Genomic DNA, 22,836 nt, shown 5'->3' on the forward strand with positions numbered 1-22,836 from the left:
ACCGGGAGTTCCCCCGGTTCTTCCTGGGGCGGTGACGCACGCCACTGCCGCTGCGTCATTTATTTTTTAAACGGCAACGTGAATTGTTTCTAATATTCTCGTCGTGTTCGGCCGTTCCCTGTTCGCTGCTGGATGAAAGCGTCGCCTGTGCACCACCAGGGGCTGGGCTCGCATTCCAGCGCAGCCGACGTCAACCTTGGCTCGCTCGCCCTCCTCCCCGCTCGCTCGGTCATCAGCGCACTCCGTCTCCCGTCAGCTCTCTATGCCTCTCGTGGCTGCGGTGCCATTGGCTACCATATTTTGAACGTGCGTGTGTGCGCGAACGAGCAGTACGCCGTGCGCGCGTAGTCACGGTTCAAGTTGACACGGGCGTCCTCGGGTATCTCACGGCGGGAGCACCGCCCGGCCGCGCCTTTCTTTTCTTTATTCCACTCGCCGAATCTCCAGCTAGACGTCTCTCCGCTTTGGACTTCATGAGAACGGGGGGGGGGGGGAGGGTTTCTTCGAATCGGAGCCCATAAAAAAAGGGTTGGCCATGCGTTCAGAGTGTGTCCCCCCCCCTCTGCCCCCGCGCGGCGTCGTGCGATGGCGTCGCTTTCATGGGCGAGGTTGGAGAAACGCGCTCCGCCGTCTTGCGCAACGCCATCGTGTTTGGGAGACGCTCGTCCGAGCGTGCCATCGCCCCCCCAATTCCACATTTAAATTCCTCTTTTGTCGCACGTATATCGGAGGTGGTGGGGTGGCAGATGAGGCGGTGGTGGTGGTAGTGGTGGTGGTGGGGGAGGGGGGAATATCCGCTGTTGGTAGATCCCATTACGTGAGGTGTCCAGGTGCTGCCAGGGGAAATGGCTCTTCCTGTGCGTGAAGTGAATCGTGGACAATAGGAATTGAGTTGACCACGTGACGTCTCTCGGTCGTGAGCACGTGCGGATGATGGGGTGACCTCGCGGGTGAAAGTGGGGCGCCGGGGTGGCTAGGAGATTTGACTACCTCGCCTGGTATGCAGGAGGTCGTCGTGGATATGATGCCAACCCTTACGCCACCGTACGACGCTTCTGTATATTTGGAGTTTGCGTGTTTCTCTCTCTCTCCCTGTGGTCGCGTGGATTTTTCTCCGGGTCCTCCTGTTTTTCCGTCTACATTTTGTGAGTTTCTGGCCGCTGCTTTAAGTTTCGACGTGATCATGATGATGATGATAGAGCATTTGGCTGCTTTTTTTAGTTATCGTTTGTGATAACAGGTCGCTTCTGAAAAAGAGATAGATAGCTCAGGCCTTTCCTGGTAAAATATAAAAAAAAATTTGTAGGGGTCTGTGGGGGTCTATTGGTCTCTGTGGGTCTATGAGTATGGGTCTCTGTAGGTCAATATGGGTCTCTATGAGTCTGTATAAAGACGCGTTTGGAGTCTTTGGCTGCTATCAATATCCACGTGATGATAATGACACACCACTTCGTCGGGCTATCATTTATCATGGCCAGGTCGCTTCTGAAAAAGATCTGCGTGGCAGCTGAGTGGGGCCTTAGCTGGTAAAATACAAAAACAATGTGCAGCTGTTTTAATAGAATACTCGAATAATCGGGTCAGAGACGCTGAGCTGGCAGTGTCGAACTCCAGGTTTCAGCCATTGCCTGTGATCAAACCCGGGCTGTCAAGCGTCGTGAGTTGATTGTCTCTGCCCGCCCACCGGAGCCTTACGTCTAGACCCATAGACTCACATAGACACACACAGACTCACACAGAGACCCATAGACTCACATAGACACACACAGACTCACACAGAGACCCATAGACTCAAATAGAGACCCGTAGACTCACATAGAGACCCATAGACTCGCATAGAGACCCATAGACTCACATAGACACACACAGACTCACACAGAGACCCATAGACTCACACAGAGACCCATTGACTCACATAGACACACACAGACTCACACAGAGACCCATAGACTCACACAGAGACCCATAGACTCACACACAGACTTTACTCACATAGAGATACATAGACTCACATAGAGATACATAAACTCACACAGAGACCCATAGACTCACATAGACACACACAGACTCACACAGAGACCCATAGACTCACATAGAGACCCATAGACTCAAATAGAGACCCATAGACTCACACAGAGACCATAGACTCGCATAGAGACCCATAGACTCACAGATAGACCCATAGACTCACATAAAGACCCGTAAACTCACATAGACACACACAGACTCACATAGAGACACACGGACTCACAAAGAGACCCACGGACTCACACGGAGACTATAGACTCACATAGAGACTATAGACTTGCATAGAGACCCATAGACTCACATAGAGACCCCGAATCACATGGAGACCCAGAGACTCACACAGAGACCCAGAGACTCACACAGAGACCCATAGACTCACACAGAGACCCAGAGACTCACACAGAGACCCATAGACTCACACAGAGACCCATAGACTCACACAGAGACCCATAGCCTCACATAGAGACCCGTAGGCTCACACGCAGACCGAGCTGTGATTAAACCGGGTTCTCAGGCGTAGCCAGTTGACGGCCTCAATCACCGTCACCAATTGACTGCACAAAAGCCATCGCGTTAAATTTATTCGTGCACTTCGCTTGGCTAAATTCCGGCGCCGAGAATTCGAAATATTGATTTGACCGCCATACGGCGGTGGGGGCATCGCTCCCCGTGGCAGCGGGCTTTTGGGAAGCGCTCCGAGAGGCGATCCTCCTTGCTGCGCTGCCGAGCAGTGGTCACTCGGAGGGGCGATCCTCCTTGCTGCACTGCCGAGCAGTAGTCACTCGGAGAGGCGATCCTCCTTGCTGCGCTGCCGAGCAGTGGTCATTCGGAGGGATCTCGACGGTAGCTCCGTGATATCTACTTTGGCGGGGGGGGGGGGGGGGGGGGGGTCAATGCCGTGCGGGAGATCCGATACGTCATTGGGATTAAGCGCGATTAAGTTGGGGAGGGGGAGGAAAAGCCAAGGCCGATGGAAAATGTGGCACTGCAGCCGTGACAAATTAAGGCGGAGTTTTTGCAAATCCATTCGTGGCTACGGATTGACGGGAAGGGAGAGACAAATAGGGTCGCGGTGGTATCACTCGGAGCTAGATTCTCATCGTGACGGATGCCGTCCGTTGTAAACGTCGATCTGTGCTGGGTGAAAATCTGTCCCGAGTTTTCCGTTGCGGACGGCGGCTGAGAGAGAAATGTCGGGGCACGGAAACGGCGCGTGGCGTCCCTCGCGCCGACGCGAGCTCTCACGCGCTCCCGGTTATTTACAAAACCTTCGGAGGGCCTTCAGCGGCGACTTTTATTTCTTGAAGCCGACGGAATCGCGTCGTTCCCCGCCGCCCTCTTGTCGTTGCCCTCCGTCCGGCTCCCGTCGAACTCTCGTCTCGTCTGAAACGCTCGCGCTCTCTCTCGCGCGCGCCGTCAAAGTACTCGAACGATGAATCCCGGGTGACCGTCCCCGTTGACGAGGGTGGGGGGGAGGGGAGGCGGGGTTATTGTGCGTCGGGTGGCCCAAAATCGCGGACCAAAATCAACGTATGCAAATAATAATAAATAATGTTTTTACCCTTTCTGGCAATAAAACAGTTGAGTTAAGATGTTTGCCGTTTGGCGTCCTCTGCTCCGACACTGGGAGTGAGACGAGGCCATAAAGAAGGCCGCAGCTGTCTCTGGTGTAGGCCAATCAGTTTCCAAGAACAATGCACGCAACATTCTCATCAGAGCCATGTTTTTTGCATGTTCACCGCGAGTACCTTGTGCGGTTAACGCATCAACTTGATTCCTTTCGTGCTTGAACATCTTAGCACCTCCCTGTTGTATTGCCAAACAAAAGGTCCCGTCAACAATCGACGTGTTCTTTCGGTCGCTCGCAGATCATTTTTCCCAATCGTGCAACGGAGTCGCGCCGGCTCCCCACCGCAGGAGCCCAGAGCCGTGCTGCCCCCCCCCCCCCCCCCCCCGGGCCCTGCTTGGCTCCGAGCCCGGTGAGACATCGCGTGTCGTGAGGGCCAGCGTAGTAGTAGCGCGGTTTTGCTCTGGCCTCGGCAAAGGATCCTCGCCGGCTCGGCTCGGACGTCCCAGTGTCCTCTCTCTGGTCTCTCTCTGGTCTCTCTCTGGTCTCTCTCTGGTCTCTCTCTGGTCTCTCTCTGGTCTCTGTCTGGTCTCTCTCTGGTCTCTCTGGTCTCTCTCTGGTCTCTCTCTGGTCTCTCTCTGGCCTCTCTCTGGTCTCTCTCTGGTCTCTCTCTGGTCTCTCTCTGGTCTCTCTCTGGTCTCTCTCTGGTCTCTCTCTGGTCTCTCTGGCTCTCTCTGGTCTCTCTCTGGCTCTCTCTGGTCTCTCTCTGGTCTCTCTGGTCTCTCTCTGGTCTCTCTCTGGTCTCTCTCTGGTCTCTCTCTGGCCTCTCTCTGGTCTCTCTCTGGTCTCTCTCTGGTCTCTCTCTGGTCTCTCTCTGGTCTCTCTCTGGTCTCTCTCTGGTCTCTCTCTGGTCTCTCTCTGGCTCCTCCTCTCTCTGGTTTCTCGTTTCCCAAGGCTCCTTTACCCTCCACATCCTCCTCCCTTGCGTAACTCACCCAGGTCTCCCCGCCCGTTCACTCCCGGCGGATTCCACTGCGCCGCTCCCCCCTTGAGCTGGTGAAGTGAAAGACGCCCGCGGTGGGTGGAGGAGGAAGAGGGCCCCGGGCGCGGGCCTTCTTGTGAGGCCGCACTTGAGGCCAGACTCGAGAAGATGAGATGCTCATTCGAAGCAAAGGCTTCCTTCCGCAGGCTTTGCAATGGTGGGGGGTTGGTGGGGGTTGGTGGGGGTGGGAGGTGCAGAATTATGGGCCCCGGCAGCAGCCTTTCGAGATGGGCACGAGCCACTTGGCACTGATTGCTAATGGCGGTTACCGTGGGTGACGGTGGCGATGGCATTGCACATCGGCTCGCCGGTCAATTGTCAGCTGACGCCGCTCCAACGAGCCGTCGTATCTTCAAACGATGCGTCACGATCGTTTTGAGCATCGGCCGTTGCCTATCCACCGCTGGACGAAGGCTTCCTTCTGCTCTCACTGTGCACTCCTCCTCCAACTCCATCTCTCGACTCATCCTCTATATACACCTCCCATCTGCTGCTGCAGCTCACGACAACACACCACCTCGGCAACCCCCAACTCGCTCGCCACGCCGCAGCTCACCCCACGTCTCTTCCTTGCAACTGCTCCGCTCTTCAGTTCCTCCTCCCATCTGTCGCCTCTTCCACCCCCGAGATCATGTCACAATAACCTCGCTCAATTCAAGGAGTGCGCTCCGCTCTTTATCCGCACGCCAAACTTTGATAACGGTGCCGTCTTGTTGCCGCGCCCGGATGTTGGTTGGACCTTTGGGCCTGCTGTGCTCAGCCACCGTGTAAAGTAGTAAAAAGCACAAAAGGGTCGCGGCCGATAAACCCCGCGAGCGGTTTCTTTTTGCGTGAAATTAAGAACGGAACGGAGCGACGGCGAAGACGGCAAACGGTAAAAGTTCGCCGAAACCGTTCGTTCTCTCACCTGCCGCCGAGATGCTTTGGGGAAGCCGCGGTAAATTTATTGTCGGTAAATATTTGTTGTTTTTGTTTGGGCTCGGATTAAGGCGGCGGGCGCAGAAGGCCCCGGGCCGTGGCCGTGGCGTTGATCGATGGGCTCTTCGGCGCAACTCGGGAGCGGAGGGATTTTTCGAATCGCTCTCGCTCACTCTCTCCGTCTGCGCCGGTGCCAGCGCCGCCGCCGTTAATGCATCCTGCACCCTCGTGTGTTCCTGCCTCCCGCGCGGTGCGAGCAGACGCTGTGCCTCTAGATGAGCCCCCGTGTAGAATAAGCTCCAGGATGAAGGGGACGCGCACAGCGGTGGCCACAGTGGCGCTAATGTTGAGAGTAAATGTTGTTGATGTATACAGGGGGACTTCTCTACTTATGAACATTCGACTTGCGAACTTTCAGAGGTACGAACAAACCTGGTCCGTATGTCCAGTTGCAGCTGTTTAGACCGAGATTTGTAAGTTCAACCGCTGCATCTGCAGAACGTGAAGAACCAGTGACATCTACATCTGCAGAACACGACGAACCAGTGGCATCTACATCTACAGAAGATTAAGAACCAGTGGTTTCTGCATCTGCAGAACATTAAGAACTAAGGGCATCTGCATCAGCAGAACACGAAGAACCAGTGGCATCTACAGAACATGAAGAACCAGTGGCATCTACATCTACAGAACATGAAGAACCAGTGGCATCTACATCTACAGAATGTGAAGAACCAGTGGTTTCTGCATCTGCAGAACATTAAGAACCAGTGGCATCTACGTCTACAGGAGATAATACAACTTTTGAATCCATTCCCCCTTGTTTAAGTGTACGCACCGTACAACGCATTTGGAATCGACAGGAGTAAAGTTTGACTTACGAACAAATCGACTTACGAACAGAACCCCTGGAACTTAACTCGTTCGTAAGTAGAGGAGTCCCGTGTATGTTTTAAAAGTAAACAAAAAAAACCGGTGCGGCCCTGCAATTGCTCGCTCCGCGAAGCGAACCCGCTGGGGGGGAGGGGGTATCTTTCAAAAGGTGGGGGGGTACCCACATTTTCCCCCACCACACACCGCCAGCTGATTCTAGGCTCAACGTTGCTGAACCCCCCCCCTACCCACCCCATGGCGGTGGGGAGCCGTGGTGGGATTTAAGAATTTTGGCCCGTTGTTTCAACCGCGACCTCGTAAGTCCCGGCTAGGACCGCGGTGGCTAGGAGATGTTAGCTACCTCGCCTGGTACACAGGAGGTCGTGGGTTCGACCTCGACCCTGACGCCTGCTGTATATTTGGCGTTTGCGTGTTCTGCCCGTGGTCGCGTGGAATTTTCTCCGGGTCACCCGGTTTTTCCCTCCAAATTTAGAATCAACGTCACGCATTTAGAGCAGTGGTGCTTGACCTTTTCTGCAGCCTTTGCACCCGTTTGGTTCTTAATCATAAAACAAAATTACAATAATAATAAACACACAGGGTTTGAACACATTCTTGCGGAGGGAGCTGGTAGGAACGTTGGGTTGCTCGGTTAATGGCCAGGGTCAACGGCGGCGTGGTGTATTCCGCAAATATGGCCGATTGTGAGGGCGGGCACAAGCCGGCGTGAGTAGGTTAAACGTTGAGTTTTATAAGGGCACCACGGGGTGACCAGCCCCTCCCCACCAGCCCCACCCCTCCCACTCCCCACCCAGCCCCACCCTCCCCACCCAGCCCCTCTCCACCCAGCCCCTCCCCACCCTCCCCACCCAGCCCCTCCCCACCTAGCCCCACCCAGCCCCTCCCACCCTCCCCTCCCCACTCAGCCCCATCCCTCCCCACCCAGCCCCTCCCCACCCTCCCCTCTCCACCCAGCCCCACCCCTCCCATTTTTGGATGCACGACGGACGGACACAATAATCCCCGGTGGGCTGGTGGAACCAGGTGGTTCCTACCAGTATGAAACAGTAAAACAAAAATGTGGCCGTGTCTCGCTACCCCCCAGAAAGGGCATCTCGCACCCCCAGGGGGTGCAGCGTGCACCGCCTGGTGCAGAAGAAGATGAAGAGGAGCCACTGGTGTAGAGTATTTGGATGCTTTTTTGAGCAATCATTTGTGATAAAAAAAATTCGCTTCTGACAAAGAGCTCTGTAGCTCAGTGGTGGGGCCTTACCTGGTAACAGTAAAACATTTATAGCTTCTCTTTGGTTTTTCAAGTATAAAGTATAAAAATAAATGTAATCACGACGTTTCGGACGCAACACAAGCGTCCGTCATCAGGCGGGACAACCAGAGCACGAAACAATTGCTGAAGTAGTGATTTAATTTATTTTTATACTTTATACCTACGTGACTTTACCGAAAGAACCAAAGAGTATGGATCCCTGCAGTCATGAAAACTTCAAATCTAGACATTTATAGCTGTATAGATTCCAGCTATTGTTACCCAACGGCGGCATTGGTAACTGCTTTTTTTTCTTCCCTTTCCTGCACCTTGCCTCGATTGGGGTAAAAAATTGTGGTAAAAAAAAGTGGGGTTAAAAATTTTGGTCAAAAAAATTGTGGTGAAAAATTTGGGGTTAAAAAATTGGGGTAAAATGTTTGGGGTCAAAAAAATTGGGGTCCAAAAAATTGGGGTTAAAAAATTGGGGTAAAAATAGGGGTTACATTTTTTTGTCAAAATCAAGGAATTTTGGGTCAAAATTGGAGTAAAAAAAAGAGAAACGCAAAAGGAATTTTCTGGTGGCAGCGGTGGGTCTACGTGAGAGAGAGCGACGGTGCCGACCCTTGACCCCATTCGCCAGGTTCACCGCGCTACCGGCGCTACCGGCGCTGTCGGCGTCGTCACGCGATGGGGACGATCCGCTCGGAAACTCCCGCGGCTCGAGAACGCGGCCTCGCTAAGCGGACACGGCGGAGCCACCTCTGATGGTTGTCGCAGGGGTGGCCCCGTGATCCGTCAGTCCTGCGGAGGCAACGATGAGGTTCCGTTGTGGGGGGGCGGAGGGAGGGGGTCGCATGTGAACGTTGTAAAGTTTCCTTCCCGCGTCGCGACGAGGAAGGGGGGTGAGGCAGTGTGGGATCGAGTGTTGCCCCCCCTCGCATTCGCGGGACTTGTTTCTCTTGGCGGGGTGGGGAGGGGGTGCTCGGGTTTGTCCCACGCATAATACATGCAGACACACTCATTCATCGGCCACTGACACCCTCATACGGAGAAGATCGCGGAGTTTGGCAGAAGTTTTGGCGAATTTGGCGGTGGCTCACCGCCACATGGGGCCCGCTGCCTTTCCCCCCCCGCTCGTCCATGGTTCCTCCTCACGCCTCCGAGTCGTCCTCTCTCTGTCTCCCTCTCTCTGTCTCTCTGTCACTCTCTCTCTGTCTCTCTCTCTCTGTCACTCTCCCTCTGTCTCTCTCTCTCTGTCACTCTCTCTCTGTCTCTCTCTCTCTGTCACTCTCCCTCTGTCTCTCTCTCTCTGTCACTCTCCCTCTGTCTCTCTCTCTCTGTCACTCTCCCTCTGTCTCTCTCTCTCTGTCACTCTCCCTCTGTCTCTCTCTGTCTCTCTCTCATCGACGCTCATCTGCACGTGTGCCAATGAGCGATGCTTGGCGCACGAAGTAGCCGACGCAAGGCCCTCTGACCCTTGCCCTCTGACTGTGGCCTTCGGACCCTGGCCCTCTGACCCTTGCCCTCTGACCGTGGCCCTCTGACCCTGGCCCTCTGACCCTGGCCCTCTAACCATAGCCCTCTGACCCTTGCCCTCTGACCGTGGCCCTCTGACCCTGGCCCTCTGACCCTGGCCCTCTAACCATAGCCCTCTGACCCTGGCCCTCTGACCCTTGCCCTCTGACCGTGGCCCTTTGACCGTGGCCCTCTGACCGTGGCCCTCTGACCCTGGCCCTCTAACCGTGGCCCTCTGGCCGCGTCAGCGCCCGTCCCTGCTGGTTTCAGGGGATAGAAGCGGGAAGGGGCGGGCAGTGTTGTGTCCCCCGTGGCATAGGCCGCAGTATTTACGGTCACGGATCCACCCCCATCCCCACCCCTCCCCCCGCTTAGCTTTTTAATAACATCATTAAAGATTCTGATTCTGATTGCGCAGTCTGCCCCCCCCCCCTACCCTCCACCCCGCACCCCCATCTGGCACATCTAAGGCCCTGCTTAATTTGCTCAAGCCTTGTCGGGCCGGGGTTGTGCATCTTGCCGTGCGAACGCAACTACTAAGCCGCATTTGGTGGGGGGAGGGGCAATTTTTTGACCGGGGTGTGGACACGGTAACGGCGGTGGTGGGGGAGGGGGCATGGTGGAGATATTGGTGGAGCACATTAAAATAAATTAAAGCGTCACGGGCTTAAAAAATAAATGATGCCGTATTATTCAAATGTAAACCTTTTGTGTACGCGAAGCTCAAACGCCCCCCCCCCCCAGCCCCCGCCCCCGCCCGTCCGAGCTACGCTTGCCCGTTGCTTCAAGGTTCACCGACGGGACGTGGTGGTGGTGGTGGTGGTGGCTCAGCAGTTACTCTCGCGCCTCGTGGCAAGGAATCGCCGAGGGGTGTGTGCGAGATTCGGGCGCATCTCCATATGGGAATTGCCGCGTGCGATCCTGCCCGCCGCCCCGTGTGGGTTCCCATCAGGGTCCTCTTCGCTTTCCTCCTGGAAGGCTTACAACAACAAAACTCTGGTTTTTCACGTTCTGCACATGTAGATGCCACTGCTTCTTCACGTTCTGCAGATGTAGATGCCACTGGTTTTTCACGTTCTGCACATGTAGATGCCAATGGTTCTTCACGTTCTGCAGATGTAGATGCCACTGGTTCTTGACGTTCTGTAGATGTAGATGCCACTGGTTCTTCACGTTCTGCAGATGTAGATGCCACTGGTTCTTCACGTTCTGCAGATGTAGATGCCACTGGTTCTTCACGTTCTGTAGATGTAGATGCCACTGGTTCTTCACGTTCTGCAGATGTAGATGCCACTGGTTCTTCACGTTCTGTAAATGTAGATGCCACTGGTTCTTCACGTTCTGCACATGTAGATGCCACTGGTTCTTCACGTTCTGTAGATGTAGATGCCACTGGTTCTTCACGTTCTGCACATGTAGATGCCACTGGTTCTTCACGTTCTGCACATGTAGATGCCACTGGTTCTTCACGTTCTGCAGATGTAGATGCCACTGGTTCGTCACGTTCTGCACATGTAGATACCACTGGTTCTTCACGTTCTGCATATGTAGATGCCACTGGTTCTTCACGTTCTGCAGATGTAGATGCCACTGGTTCTTCACGTTCTGTAGATATAGATGCCACTGGTTCTTCACGTTCTGCAGTTGTAGATACCACTGGTTCTTCACGTTCTGCAGATGTAGATGCCACTGGTTCTTCACGTTCTGCACATGTAGCTGCCACTGGTTCTTCACGTTCTGCAGATGTAGATGCCACTGGTTCTTGACGTTCTGTAGATGTAGATGCCACTGGTTCTTCACGTTCTGTAGATGTAGATGCCACTGGTTCTTCACGTTCTGCACATGTAGATGCCACTGGTTCTTCACGTTCTGTAGATGTAGATACCACTGGTTCTTCACGTTCTGCAGATGTAGATGCCACTGGTTCTTCAATCTCTACAGATGTAGATGCCACTGGTTCTTTATGATGCGACCCTTTTTTTGCTCCAGGTGTCGCCCAGGGCTTCATTTCTCACCCGATATATTTATTTTTTCCCGTGAAAAAAATCCCTGCGATGCGGGCGGCGAGCCGGGAGCTGTGGTTCGGGTTTATCGGGTGCGAGGCACAACCGCCGGAGCCGCAGGGTTACCGCCTCTCCGTAACGAGCAGGCGAGTTTAAAATTCCCGCCGACCCCCCCGGGGCGATTACTTGCTCAGCGTTGTGCCGATTGGATATTAATTTCTGTCCGAGTTGACCTAGGGGAGGGCCAGGTTCACGCTCCAACTTTGGACAAAGCGGTCGAGGCACGTGGCTTCGGAGAGGCAAAACGCAATTATTGAGCCGCCCGAACGAATATTCATTACGCTCGGATGTATAATGCCGTTGCTAAATAGGATCTGCCAGTTTTTTTCGAATCCCCACCCCACCCCAATCTGTTTTCCAGGAAGAAAATAAATTGTTTAAATATGCGGCGACAACAACAACAACAACGGCGGCGGCGGCGGTCAACGTCGGCAAAGCATCGCGAACGTTCCACGCAGCGCCCCCTTCCTTCCCCCCCGGACGCGTCGCGTGAAGCAGACGGAGGAGCCCAACGCCGCGGCGCCTTGAAGAGCAAATCAAACCGGGGGATTCGCCAACAGACGCACAGCTGACATTGCATTCCTCGAATTGCTACGCGAACCGCTGCGACCTTTCACCCCCGGCAGCAGGCGCCAAACCCCAAGCGCTGCTGCCCTCCCTCCCCTCGCGAGCGCTCATCCCCCCACCCCCCGGCCCCCCACCCCCCCCCCCCCCCCATGAGAGATAAAATTTGTTTTTAGCTTCAATCACGTGTCGCGCATTTGCGTTCGCTACAGCTGTGATCCTGCCTGTCCCTGAGGGCACTCTTTCCATGCGTGCGTCTGAGTGTGCGGCCGTGTGTGTGTCCGTGCGTCTGAGTGTGCAGCCGTGTGTGTGTCCGTGCGTCTGAGGCTGTGTGTGCGTGCATCTGATTCAGCGGTCGTGTGTGTGCGTGCGTCTGAGGCTGTGTGTGCGTGCGTCTGATTCAGCGGTCGTGTGTGTGCGTGCGTCTGAGGCTGTGTGTGCATGCGTCTGATTCAGCGGCTGTGTGTGTGCGTGCGTCTGAGGCTGTGTGTGCATGCGTCTGAGTGTGCGTCTGAGTGTGCGGCTGTGTGTGCGTGCGTCTGATTCAGCAACGGTGTGTGTGCGTGCGTCTGAGGCTGTGTGTGCATGCGTCTGATTCAGTGGCCGTGTGTGTGCGTGTATCTGAGGCTGTGTGTGCGTGCATCTGATTCAGCGGTCGTGTGTGTGCGTGCGTCTGAGGCTGTGTGTGCGTGCATCTGATTCAGCGGCTGTGTGTGTCTGTGCGTCTGAGGCTGTGTGTGCATGCGTCTGATTCAGCGGCTGTGTGTGTCCGTGAGTGTGCATCTGATTCAGCGGCTGTGTGTGTCCGTGAGTGTGCGTCTGATTCAGCGGCTGTGCGCGTGCGTGCGTCTGAGTGTGCAGCCGCGTGCGTGAGTGTGTCTGAGTGTGCGGCTGTGTGTCTCCGTGCGTATGGCTGTGTGTGTGGCTGTGTGTGCATGTGTTAGCGAGTGCGTGTGTGTGTGTGTTAGCGAGTGCGTGTGTGTTAGCGTGCGTGTGCGTGTGTGCGTGTTAGCGTGCGTGTGTTAGCGTGTGTGTGTTAGCGTGTGTGTTAGCGTGTGTGTTAGCGTGAGTGTGTGTGTGTTAGCGTGCGTGTGTGTTAGCGTGCGTGTGTCTGGGTTAGCGTGCGTGTTAGCGTGCGTGTGTGTTAGCGCATCTGCCCCGTGGTGTACCGCCTTCGGGAATATCACATCCCAAACGCACCCCCCCACTCCACCCTACTGCGTCTCTCTCCTGTCTGCCCCCCCACCGCACAAATCCTCCCTCCCGCTGCCCCCCACCTCTTCCTTTATCGCCGACCCTCCTCCACCTAACCCAAATCCCCAGCACCCGCGTCTCTTTTATATGCACGCCGCATATCTTATCAGACGTTATTTACGTTGGTGGTGGTGGGGGTGAGACGGGGATGAAAGCTCACTAGAAGTGAACCCTGCGGGGGGAAGAGGGGGAGCTGGCGGGGTGGGGGGGCCCGCCGTGGCGTGCGCTCTGCTAAGGAGATCGTGGGGGGGCAGGCGGGGGAGGGAGGGAGGTGGGGGTTGTGGGCCCCCTTTTACGGCCGCGATACCGGGGAGGGGGGCGGCCAGGCGGGGGGTGAGGCCTTCCTTGCGGGAGGGCCTCCGGGATGCGAGGCGTGGATTGCGAACCGGCCGCCTAAAAAAAAAAATCACGCAAACAAAAACCGCTCGCTCCCAACGCTCCGCCGTTCGTCGCGAGTAGGGGAAGCAAAGACGCTCGCACGCTCGCTCGCCGACGACGACGACGACAAAACTGTAACGTTGCGCCCCCTGAAAAATGTTGGCGTCTGCCGTTTTGCCTCGACGAGCGAGACCGCCGGCGGGTGTGGGATGGAGCCGGGTCGCGGGCAACGCTCATAAATCCCGACCCGTTCCCAATTTACCGACGGATGGATTCCTCCGTCGCCGCCCCCCCCCGCCCTCTGCCGTGCCGGTCGCGCAGATGATTTTTATTTTCGAAACCGGACCCTCGCCACATGCTGCTCGGTGCGGCAAGGGTGGCGGCGGGGTTCGGATTCGTCGCTCAGCCAGTCACGTCAACCGCTGGCCCGGGAATCGAACCCGGGTCGCCCCCCGCGCCGGGCTCGTAGCTGGCGCCGCCGCTAACTCAGCCACCGCCCCCACCCCACCACCAACACCGCCGCCACCGCCCCGTCGCCCCACCCAGGTCGTGCGTAGACCGCCGGGTAATTGCGTGATGCGTGCGCCCAAGATCCTTTGTGAGAAAACGTCTCGTGGAAAGAGAGAGAGAGAAAACAACAACGGCTCCCAATGCGCAATCGGCGTATTTCTGGGGCGGGCGGGCGGACGGGGTGTTGTGGACGCACTTCACGCGCCAAATGTTCTTTGGTTTTCTGTCCCGCCGGCCAGCCGCCCGGCGCTCCGTAAAGACGGTGCGACGGGGCCGATAGCACCGGAGGAGAGACGGGGAGCGGGTCCGTCCATTCGCCTCTCGGCAACAAGAAAAACCTCCAAGCACTCGGATGCGCGCAATGAATTTTATCAAGCCGATCGTTTTTTTAAAACGCGGAATACGAAGGCATTTTGTGCGAGGGTGGGGGAGGGGCGGAAAGGGTCCCAATCTATGTTTATATTTATTTATATTTCTCCCATTTATATTTATTTATTTATTTGAAGTGAAAATAATTTGAAAATCTTTTATACTCCCCTGTCTGGTTTTAACAACGGTTTTGGGGTAATGCAGCAGCAGCAGCAGCAAAAGGAAAAAAAAACCACCACGCAATTTCAAATGGAAAAAGCTTCCCGTAAAATTAATCCCAGCAGCTACCCGCAGTAATAAAAAATATATATAATAGTGTCACTGGATTCGCTGTGGCGAATGCAAGGGATGTGTTAACCGCTTCCCGCCCGTGCCCGTTGCCGCCACCGGGACGACGGATTTTTAGCTCGGCAATTACGACGACTGCCGTGGTGGCGAGCGGCCTTTTTGCAAATCCACCGTCACGTTAAGGCCTGCGCGGGGCTTGTTTGACCGTGCTTCACCAGCGCGGGTCGACGGAGCGCCCGGCCGGGTGGGAAAGAGGGGCTCAGGACCGCCGACGGAGCAGTCGTGGTGGAACCGTAAACTCGTCACCGAACCGGGAGTGTGCGGTGCTGCACGGCAAAAAGTCGCCAAAAGATCGCAGTCGCTCTGCGAATACGCAACGAAAGTTCAACATTTTCACTTGAGTCGCTGAGAAATTGCTGTTTCAACGTTCTATTTTAATCTCACGTTTAAAAAAAAAATTTGGTTTTAATCCATTTGCTCTCAAATGTCAATTTTGCTCGGTGTTTTGTTCGTGCAATTAATTGAGTTAAAACAGAGAAAAACGAGGCTGGCAAGTTTAAACAAATTAAAAGTTGGGGCGGTCCTGGCGTTTCGGGAACGGCTGCGCAAATACCGCCACCACCGTCACTACCACCACCGTCATCACCACCACCGTCACCAACACCGTCACTACCACCACCGTCACCACCACCGCCACCACCGTCACCACCGGCACCACCACCGTCACAACCACCACCGTCACCACCGTCACCACCACCGCCACCACCGTCACCACCACCGCCACCACCGTCACCACCGCCACCACCACCGTCGCCGTCACCACCACCACCGTCACCACCGCCATCACTACCGTCACCACCATCATCACCACTGTCACCACCGTCACCACCGCCACCACCACCGTCGCCGCCACCACCACCACCGTCACCACCACCATCGCCACCACCACCACCGTCGCCGCCACCACCGCCACCACCACCGTCACCACCACCACCGTCACCACCGTCTCCACCACCGTCACCACCACCATCACCACCACCGTCGCAACCACCACCGTCACCACCACCACCGTCACCACCGTCTCCACCACCGTCACCACCCGCCACCACCACCATCACCACCACCGTCGCAACCACCACCGTCACCATCACCACCACCACCGCCACCACCATCACCACCGCCACCACCACCGTCACCACCGCCGTCACCGCCGCCGCCACCTCAGAGAGCCAAGTTAAGCAGTTAAGAGTTAACATTTATTCTTTTTTATCTGCGCCTCGCACGCTTTCCTGCACTAATGAGTCAGACCGCTGCTCATCCAAAATGCATTAAAAAAATCCCGGTAGGGGACATCGGCCCGCCTGCCGGCTTCTGAAATTGGAAAGAGAGGAACCTCGTCAAGATCTGCGACGCGGCATGCACGCGTACACACACACACGTACACACACGTACACACACGCACACACACACACGTACACACACGTACACACACACGTACGCACACACGTACACACACGTACACACACGTACACACACACACGTACACACACACACACACATGTACACACGCGTACACACACACGTACACACACGTACACACACACACGTACACACTCACACACGTACACACACGTACACACCGTACACGTACACACACGTACACACACTCGTACACACACACGTACACACGTACACGCACACGTACACGCGCACACACGTACACACACACACGTACGCACACACGTACACACACGTACACACGTACACGCGCACGTACACGCGCAAATACACACGTACACACACGTACACGCACGTACGCGCACGTACACACACACGTACACACACACGTACATGTATACACACGTACACAAGCACGTACCCGCCCGTACGCGCACGTGCATTCCGCGTGTTTTTATTTACGCACATGAAGGTGCAAGTCGTCAGTACGAACCCCCCCTTTGATGAGATAGTGTTGTGTTGTGTGTGTTTGTGGTGCGTGTGTGTGGTGCGTTTGTGATACGTGTGTGTGTGGTGTGTGTGTGTGGTGCGTGTGGTGTGTGTGTTTGTGGTGCGTGTGAGTGGTGCGTGGTGCGTGTGTGTGTGTGGTGCGTGTGTGTGTGTGGTGCGTGTGTGTGTGCTTGTGGTGTGTGTTTGTGGTGGGTGTGTGTGGTGCGTGTGCGTGGTGTGTGTGTGTGCGTGGTGCATGTGTGTTTGTGGTGCGTGTGTGTGTGGTGCGTGTGCGTGGTGTGTGTGTGTGTGGTGCGCGTGTGTGTGGTGCGTGTGTGTGGTGCGTGTGTGTGTGTGGTGCGTGTGTGTGTCGTCCGTCCGTGTGTGTGAATCCGGCTGCAGTTTTACCACTCAAACGATTTCGGCCGAAATAATCAAAAGCCTCCCAATGAGAGGCAACCATCGAGTAATTTTTTTTTATATAACCAAGTAAAAAACACTCATTATTTTTATTGCGCATTTTCTCAAAAGAATAACCATTCCACCAAATTTCACGAACCGGTCAATGTGTGCGTATGTGCGTGTGTTTTTTTTACCTGTCACTTTTCCCCCTCTCTCCGCCTGTAAGATTGATTGCGTGATTAATTAAACCGCGTGGCATCTGTGGGTGCTTTGTTTCTTTTTCGTCCACAAACCGCCTGAGAAAGCGGTCTCTGGTGTGGCCCAATCAGTTTCAAAGACAATGCGTCCACTACCAGAGCATGCTGTGCTTTGTGTTTGCATGTTCAACACAAATATATGCGGTACATGCAGACATGATTCCTTGTAAAAAGTTTCATTTTGGTGTTTTAACATCTTAACACAGCTGGTTTTATCGCGAGAAGGGGTAAAACCTATTTCTATATTTTGCTACTGGCAAGGGAAGGTCCATGATGTTGCTGCTCTACCCCGAAGCACTCAATGTCCTGACAGGGGCATTGTCTTTGTGCTGTTCGCATTTTGGCGTCCTCTGGTCTAACGCCGCTTGAGACGAGGCTCTAAAGAAAGCTGTCTCTGGTGTGGACCAATCAGTTTCAAAGACAATGCATCCACTACCAGAGCATGTATTTTTAGTTTGTATGTTCACCACAAGTATATGTGGTTAATGCAGTGACGTGATTCCTTGCCAAAGCTTTCTGTTTGGTGTTTTAACATCTTAACACAGCTGCTGTATTGCCAGAAAGGGTGCAACCTATTCTCATATTACAACCTTTTGGTTCCAACCTCGCGACGACGAATCTGCCGGCCGCACCTTCTCTTCCCTCTGGCCTTCATCGCCGCGAAAGACTCGCACGGGTCACCTGCCATCGACGTTGCAACGACGTCGCATCGACGTCACGTCTCGGGAAAAAATAAATGTGAAAAGGGGCAGCCCTCCCAGGTGCAGCTTTTGCCGTGCGTCATTTCCAATTGGGCGATTTGCAGGGGATCTTTGTGTTGTTTTTATTATTTCCCCACAGCATTAGGATGCGTTTGTTTCGAGAGAATGCAAACCGCACGCGGAAAAGGCACCCGAGTCAAACCCCGGCCTTTGGTGCGGTGCCGAGATGTTAACTCCCTCGCCTGGCACGCGGGAGGTCGTGTCGCGTGCGTTTCGACCCCGACGTCGTGCGGAATTTCCATCCAGTTCCCTCCGCGTTTGGAACCGGCGTCGCCGGCGTGCGTTTACCGCGCGATGGGCCATCTCCCTTGAGCCGTCGCCTCCGACGAGGTCGCTTTAAAAAAATAAAGGACTCGTACGCAGCTCAGAGGGGCCTCACCTGGTGAAGTACAAATAGCAGCACAGTGGCAGCTAGCAGTCGCCTCCGCCGCGCCACCCTGCACGCGGTTTTCTGACTCCGGGCATCCGTGCCCTTGTCCACCGGTTTCAATACTTGTAAGCGTTGGCCGCGAGTAGGAGGGTCACCCCCACGAACTCTCTGTGTCTCTCTGTGTCTCTCTGTGTCTCTCTGTCTCTCTCTGTGTCTCTCTGTGTCTCTCTGTCTCGCTCCTCTCTCTGTGTCTCTCTGTGTCTCTCTCTGTCTCTCTGTGTTTCTCTGTGTCTCTCTGTGTCTCTCTGTCTCGCTTCTCTCTCTGTGTCTCTCTGTGTGTCTCTTGTGTCTCTCTGTCTCGCTCCTCTCTCTGTGTCTCTCTGTATCTCTCTGTGTCTCTCTGTGTCTCTCTGTGTCTCTCTGTCTCGCTCCTCTCTCTGCGGAAGCCCTCTCTCGCCGTGGCCGGCAGCAGCAGCGGCAGCAGCAGCACCTCGATATTGGCATTCAGCTCCCGAACGTCTTGGCTGCTACCATCATCATTATCATCATGCGTAAGAACGAGAATGGAATTGCGCATTTGTAGGTTATCCCACTGCGAAGCGAAACCAATCAAGCTCTGGCCCAAGTTAAAAAAATTGTAAATCCTGGGGATTTACTGTGATTAGCATCGGCTGAAGCTGGACAGCTTGCGTGCCAGAAATGTCCGCTTTCTGGCGCTTCGAGAAATCAGTAACATTCACGTCAGCTGTTCAGTGGCAATCACCTGCACGCATTAGAATTTTTACTCGTGACCAAGGTGCTGAAATGATGCTTTTTAATTGTTTTCATCATTTAGCCACTGCCGGATAACGGTGGATATGCGGTGCCCTCCCCATTCTGTCGCCGTCGTGATTTGCGTCGTTATCACGAGCGGGCTGCAGAATGACATCACAGCGGCGTGTGACGGCGTTAAGCGTCCGGCGTATTATTATTTTTCATCGCGGGGGCATGCCATGTATCGCGGCGACGGCTCTCGCCCCGACCGATTCTGAAACGGACGCATCGGCTCGCACGGAGCCCCGAAGCGGCGAGCCCGACTGATTAGACGTTTTCTGCCTTTGGAGGCAACGTCGTGCCGAGAATCTGGCGCCCGGCGTATCAAAGGCGCGCGATTCCAAGAAAAAGGGGGGGGGGGGCGCACGAAGAAATATATTTTCCTTTCAATTAAGGGCCGTTTGTTTGTGTCTCGACGGAGCCTTCCGACGGTGCCTCCTTTGTAAACTCAAAAAAAGAAATCGCTCGAAAATTGGCTGTTGCCAGGCAGGCGAACTTAATTGGTCATGCTCGGCATACGCGCGCATGCGCATTGGACGGTGCATGTGTCATGTGGCGTGTGTCGTGTGGCGTGTGTCGTGTGTCGCGTGGCGTGTGTCGTGTGTCGCGCGACGTGTGTCGTGCGTCGTCTGGATCGGTGGTGCACAGCGGTCAGCGCGCCTGCACCGCCGTCCAGGGCCACCGTGGTTTTGATTTCCGGCCCACGGCCAAGACCAGCGACGAACATCTGAACCGATCCTCTGGGCCTCCCCTCGGTTGACTTGAGACCTCCGTTGATCATTTGGTGCGGTGTGTGAACACCGCCGCTCGCGGTACCGGCCACCCCCACCCAGTCTCGCCGTGTACCACCGTGGCGGCCTTCATCGGTGCGGCCCGCTACTCACGGCGCATGCCCCAGCAGTCTGCTAAGGCTGCACGGGGAATCTACGTGTACACGCACACTCGCGCGTGTTCTCTCTCGTTGTCTGCCCCCCTCCTCCTCCTCCTCTTTTCTTCCCTCCTCTCCATCTCCCAGAGTCACCCGCCCCCCCCCCTCCAAAACCCACACCACCCCCTCTGCGCCCCCCCCCGCCCCCCCCCCCCCCCCCCTCTCCCACACAGTTGAATTGATGGGCTTAATTACGCCGTGCGAGCGGGCGTGCGTAGCCGAGGACGGCGTGGAGTGTCTTGCGCTGCCCGGCCTCGCCCGCCCGCCCGCCCGCTCGTCTCTCCCACACGGCGGAGAAAATAAAAGCACACCGCCCGTCCATCCGTCTCGTGAGCAGAGCCTCCGTCCCTCCGTCCTCGTTTCTGGATTTCTTTTCTGATTTTCGCGTCTTTTTCGTTTTCTTTAACCCGTCCGCCCGCCGCCCGCCCGCCCGCCGGGTGCGTTTGGGAGTCCGGGGGGGGGGTAGCTGGCAGCGACGACGACGAACGTAACGGCGCTGCCACCGCACCCGGCGTGGGATTTGTCACATTTGTTTTTGCTACGGAGAGGCCCCGGTGCCCAGGCGCAACACTGCGAGAGGTCGTTTTTTTATTTTTGTCCACCAAACTCAATTTTTGAGGTCGCCGGCCTGTCCGCGAGCACGCCGGCGTTTTTTGCGTTTTTTTGCGCTCGAAATCGCCGCCACCGCCGCGATTTCAAGACGCGCCATCGCGTGCGGACGACTCGTTCTAAAGGGTTAATCTCTCTCTCCCCTCCCTCTCCCCTCTCCCCCCCCCCTCTCTCTCCCCTCTCTCCCCTGTCTCTCTCCTCTCTCTCCCCTCCCTCTCCCCTCTCCCCCCTGTCTCTCTCCCCTCTCTCCCCTGTCTCTCTCCTCTCTCTCCCCTCTCTCCCCGCTCCACGCTCTCACGTACTTCGCACCGTCGGATTGTACCAAACCAGGCAATCCCGGGTGTCGGTCGCGCCAATGTAGCGTTAGGGCAATGATTTTTAATTTTTTTACCCCACCACCACGTGCCTGCCTGCCCCCCCATCCTACCCGACCCACAACCCCCTTTGTGTTTTTGTATTTATTTATTTAATCAAACGGCCATGGCCAGTGCACCATCCCTAAACGAGATGTGACATCTGAGTTGTGCAACGGGGAGTGGGGGGGAGGGGTGGGGGTTCGAGGCCAGGATAAATAAATGAATATCTAAGGGGGGGGGACACATTGAGTGTATTTTGTGCCTATAGATGTGTGCGCTTTGTGTGATGCTATGCTGCGGCACGGGCCTCTCGTTTGCTTTTGCACAAGGAAAAGAGGTTTGTGTGTGTGTTGGTTTGTGTGTGTGTTGGTTTGTGTGCGTGTGTGCGTGTGTGAGTGTGTTCGATTGTGTGTGCGCGTGTTCGTTTGTGTATGTGCGTGTGTTCGTTTGTGTGTATGAGTGTTCGCGTGTGTGTGTTCGTTTGTGTATTTGTGTGTGCACGTGTGTGTGTGTTCGTTTGCGTGATTGTGTGTGCGTGTGTGAGTGTATTCGTTTGCGTGTGTGAGTGTGTGCGTGTAGGCGTGTGTGAGTGTGCGTGTGTGAGTGTGCGTGTGTGAGTGTGCGTGTGTGAGTGTGCGTGTGTGAGTGCGTGTTTGAGTGTGTGAGTGTGCGTGTGTGAGTATGCGCGTGTGAGTGCGCGTGTGAGTGCGCGTGTGAATGTGCGTGTGTGAGTGTGTTCGTTTGCGTGTGTGAGTGTACGTGTGCGAGTGTGCGTGTTGCGTGTGTGAGTGTGCGTTTGTGAGTGTGCGTGTATGTGTGAGTGTGCGTGTGTGAGTGTGCGTGTGTGTATGAGTGTGTGTGTATGAGTGTGTGTGTATGAGTGTGTGAGTGTGCGTGTTGCGCGTGTGCGTGTGTGTGTATGCGTGTGTGAGGGTGCGTGTGGGAGTGTGTGAGTGTGCGTGTGTGAGTGTGTGTGTGAGTGTGTGTGTGCGTGTGTGAGTGTGCGAGTGTGCGTGTGTGAGTGTGTGTGAGTGTGCGTGTGCGAGTGTGTGTGTGCGTGTGTGAGTGTGTGAGTGTGTGTGCGTGTGTGTGTGTGTGCGTGTGTGAGTGTGAGTGTACGTGTGTGAGTGTGCGTGTGTGCGTGTGCGAGTGTGTGAGTGTGAGTGTGCGTGTGTGTGTGTGCGTGCGTTAGCGCTACACTGCGCTACGACCCCGGTGACCCAAGTTCCATTCCCGCTCATGGCCACCACCAACACCAGTGACGATCATCTGAATCTGTTCTGGGCCCTCCCCTAGGTCGACTCAGCCTCAAAATGAGTACCTGGTGCGGTGTATAAACATTGCCTCTGGGGAGACAAAGGCGGCCGGGCGTGGTGCTGGCCACCCACCCCCTCGTGTGCCGTTCCGGCCTTCACAGGTGCTGCTCGCTAACAGCACTTGCCCCTGCAGTCTGTTAAGGCCTCACGGGGGATCTTTGTCTCTTGTGTGTGCGCGTGCGATGGCCTACGAGATTGGTCAGCTCTTCTCGGCACATGTAGGGTGGGTAAGATGTTAAGGTCCCATGATGTAGCTGCTCACCCCGAGCTCTCAATGCACTGATAGTGGCATTGTCTCTGTGCTGGTCGCCTGTTTGGCGTCCTCCTCTGGTCTAACACTGGTAGTGAGACTCGGCTCTAAAGAAAGCTGTCTCTGGTGTGGACCAATCAGTTTAGAGGACAATGCATCATCATATATTACCAGAGCGTGTTGTTTTTTTGTTT

This window comes from Lethenteron reissneri, chromosome 60 (genome assembly GCF_015708825.2).
Source record: "Lethenteron reissneri isolate LAM-NWPU_2019-01 chromosome 60, ASM1570882v1, whole genome shotgun sequence".
Lineage (NCBI taxonomy): Eukaryota > Metazoa > Chordata > Hyperoartia > Petromyzontiformes > Petromyzontidae > Lethenteron > Lethenteron reissneri.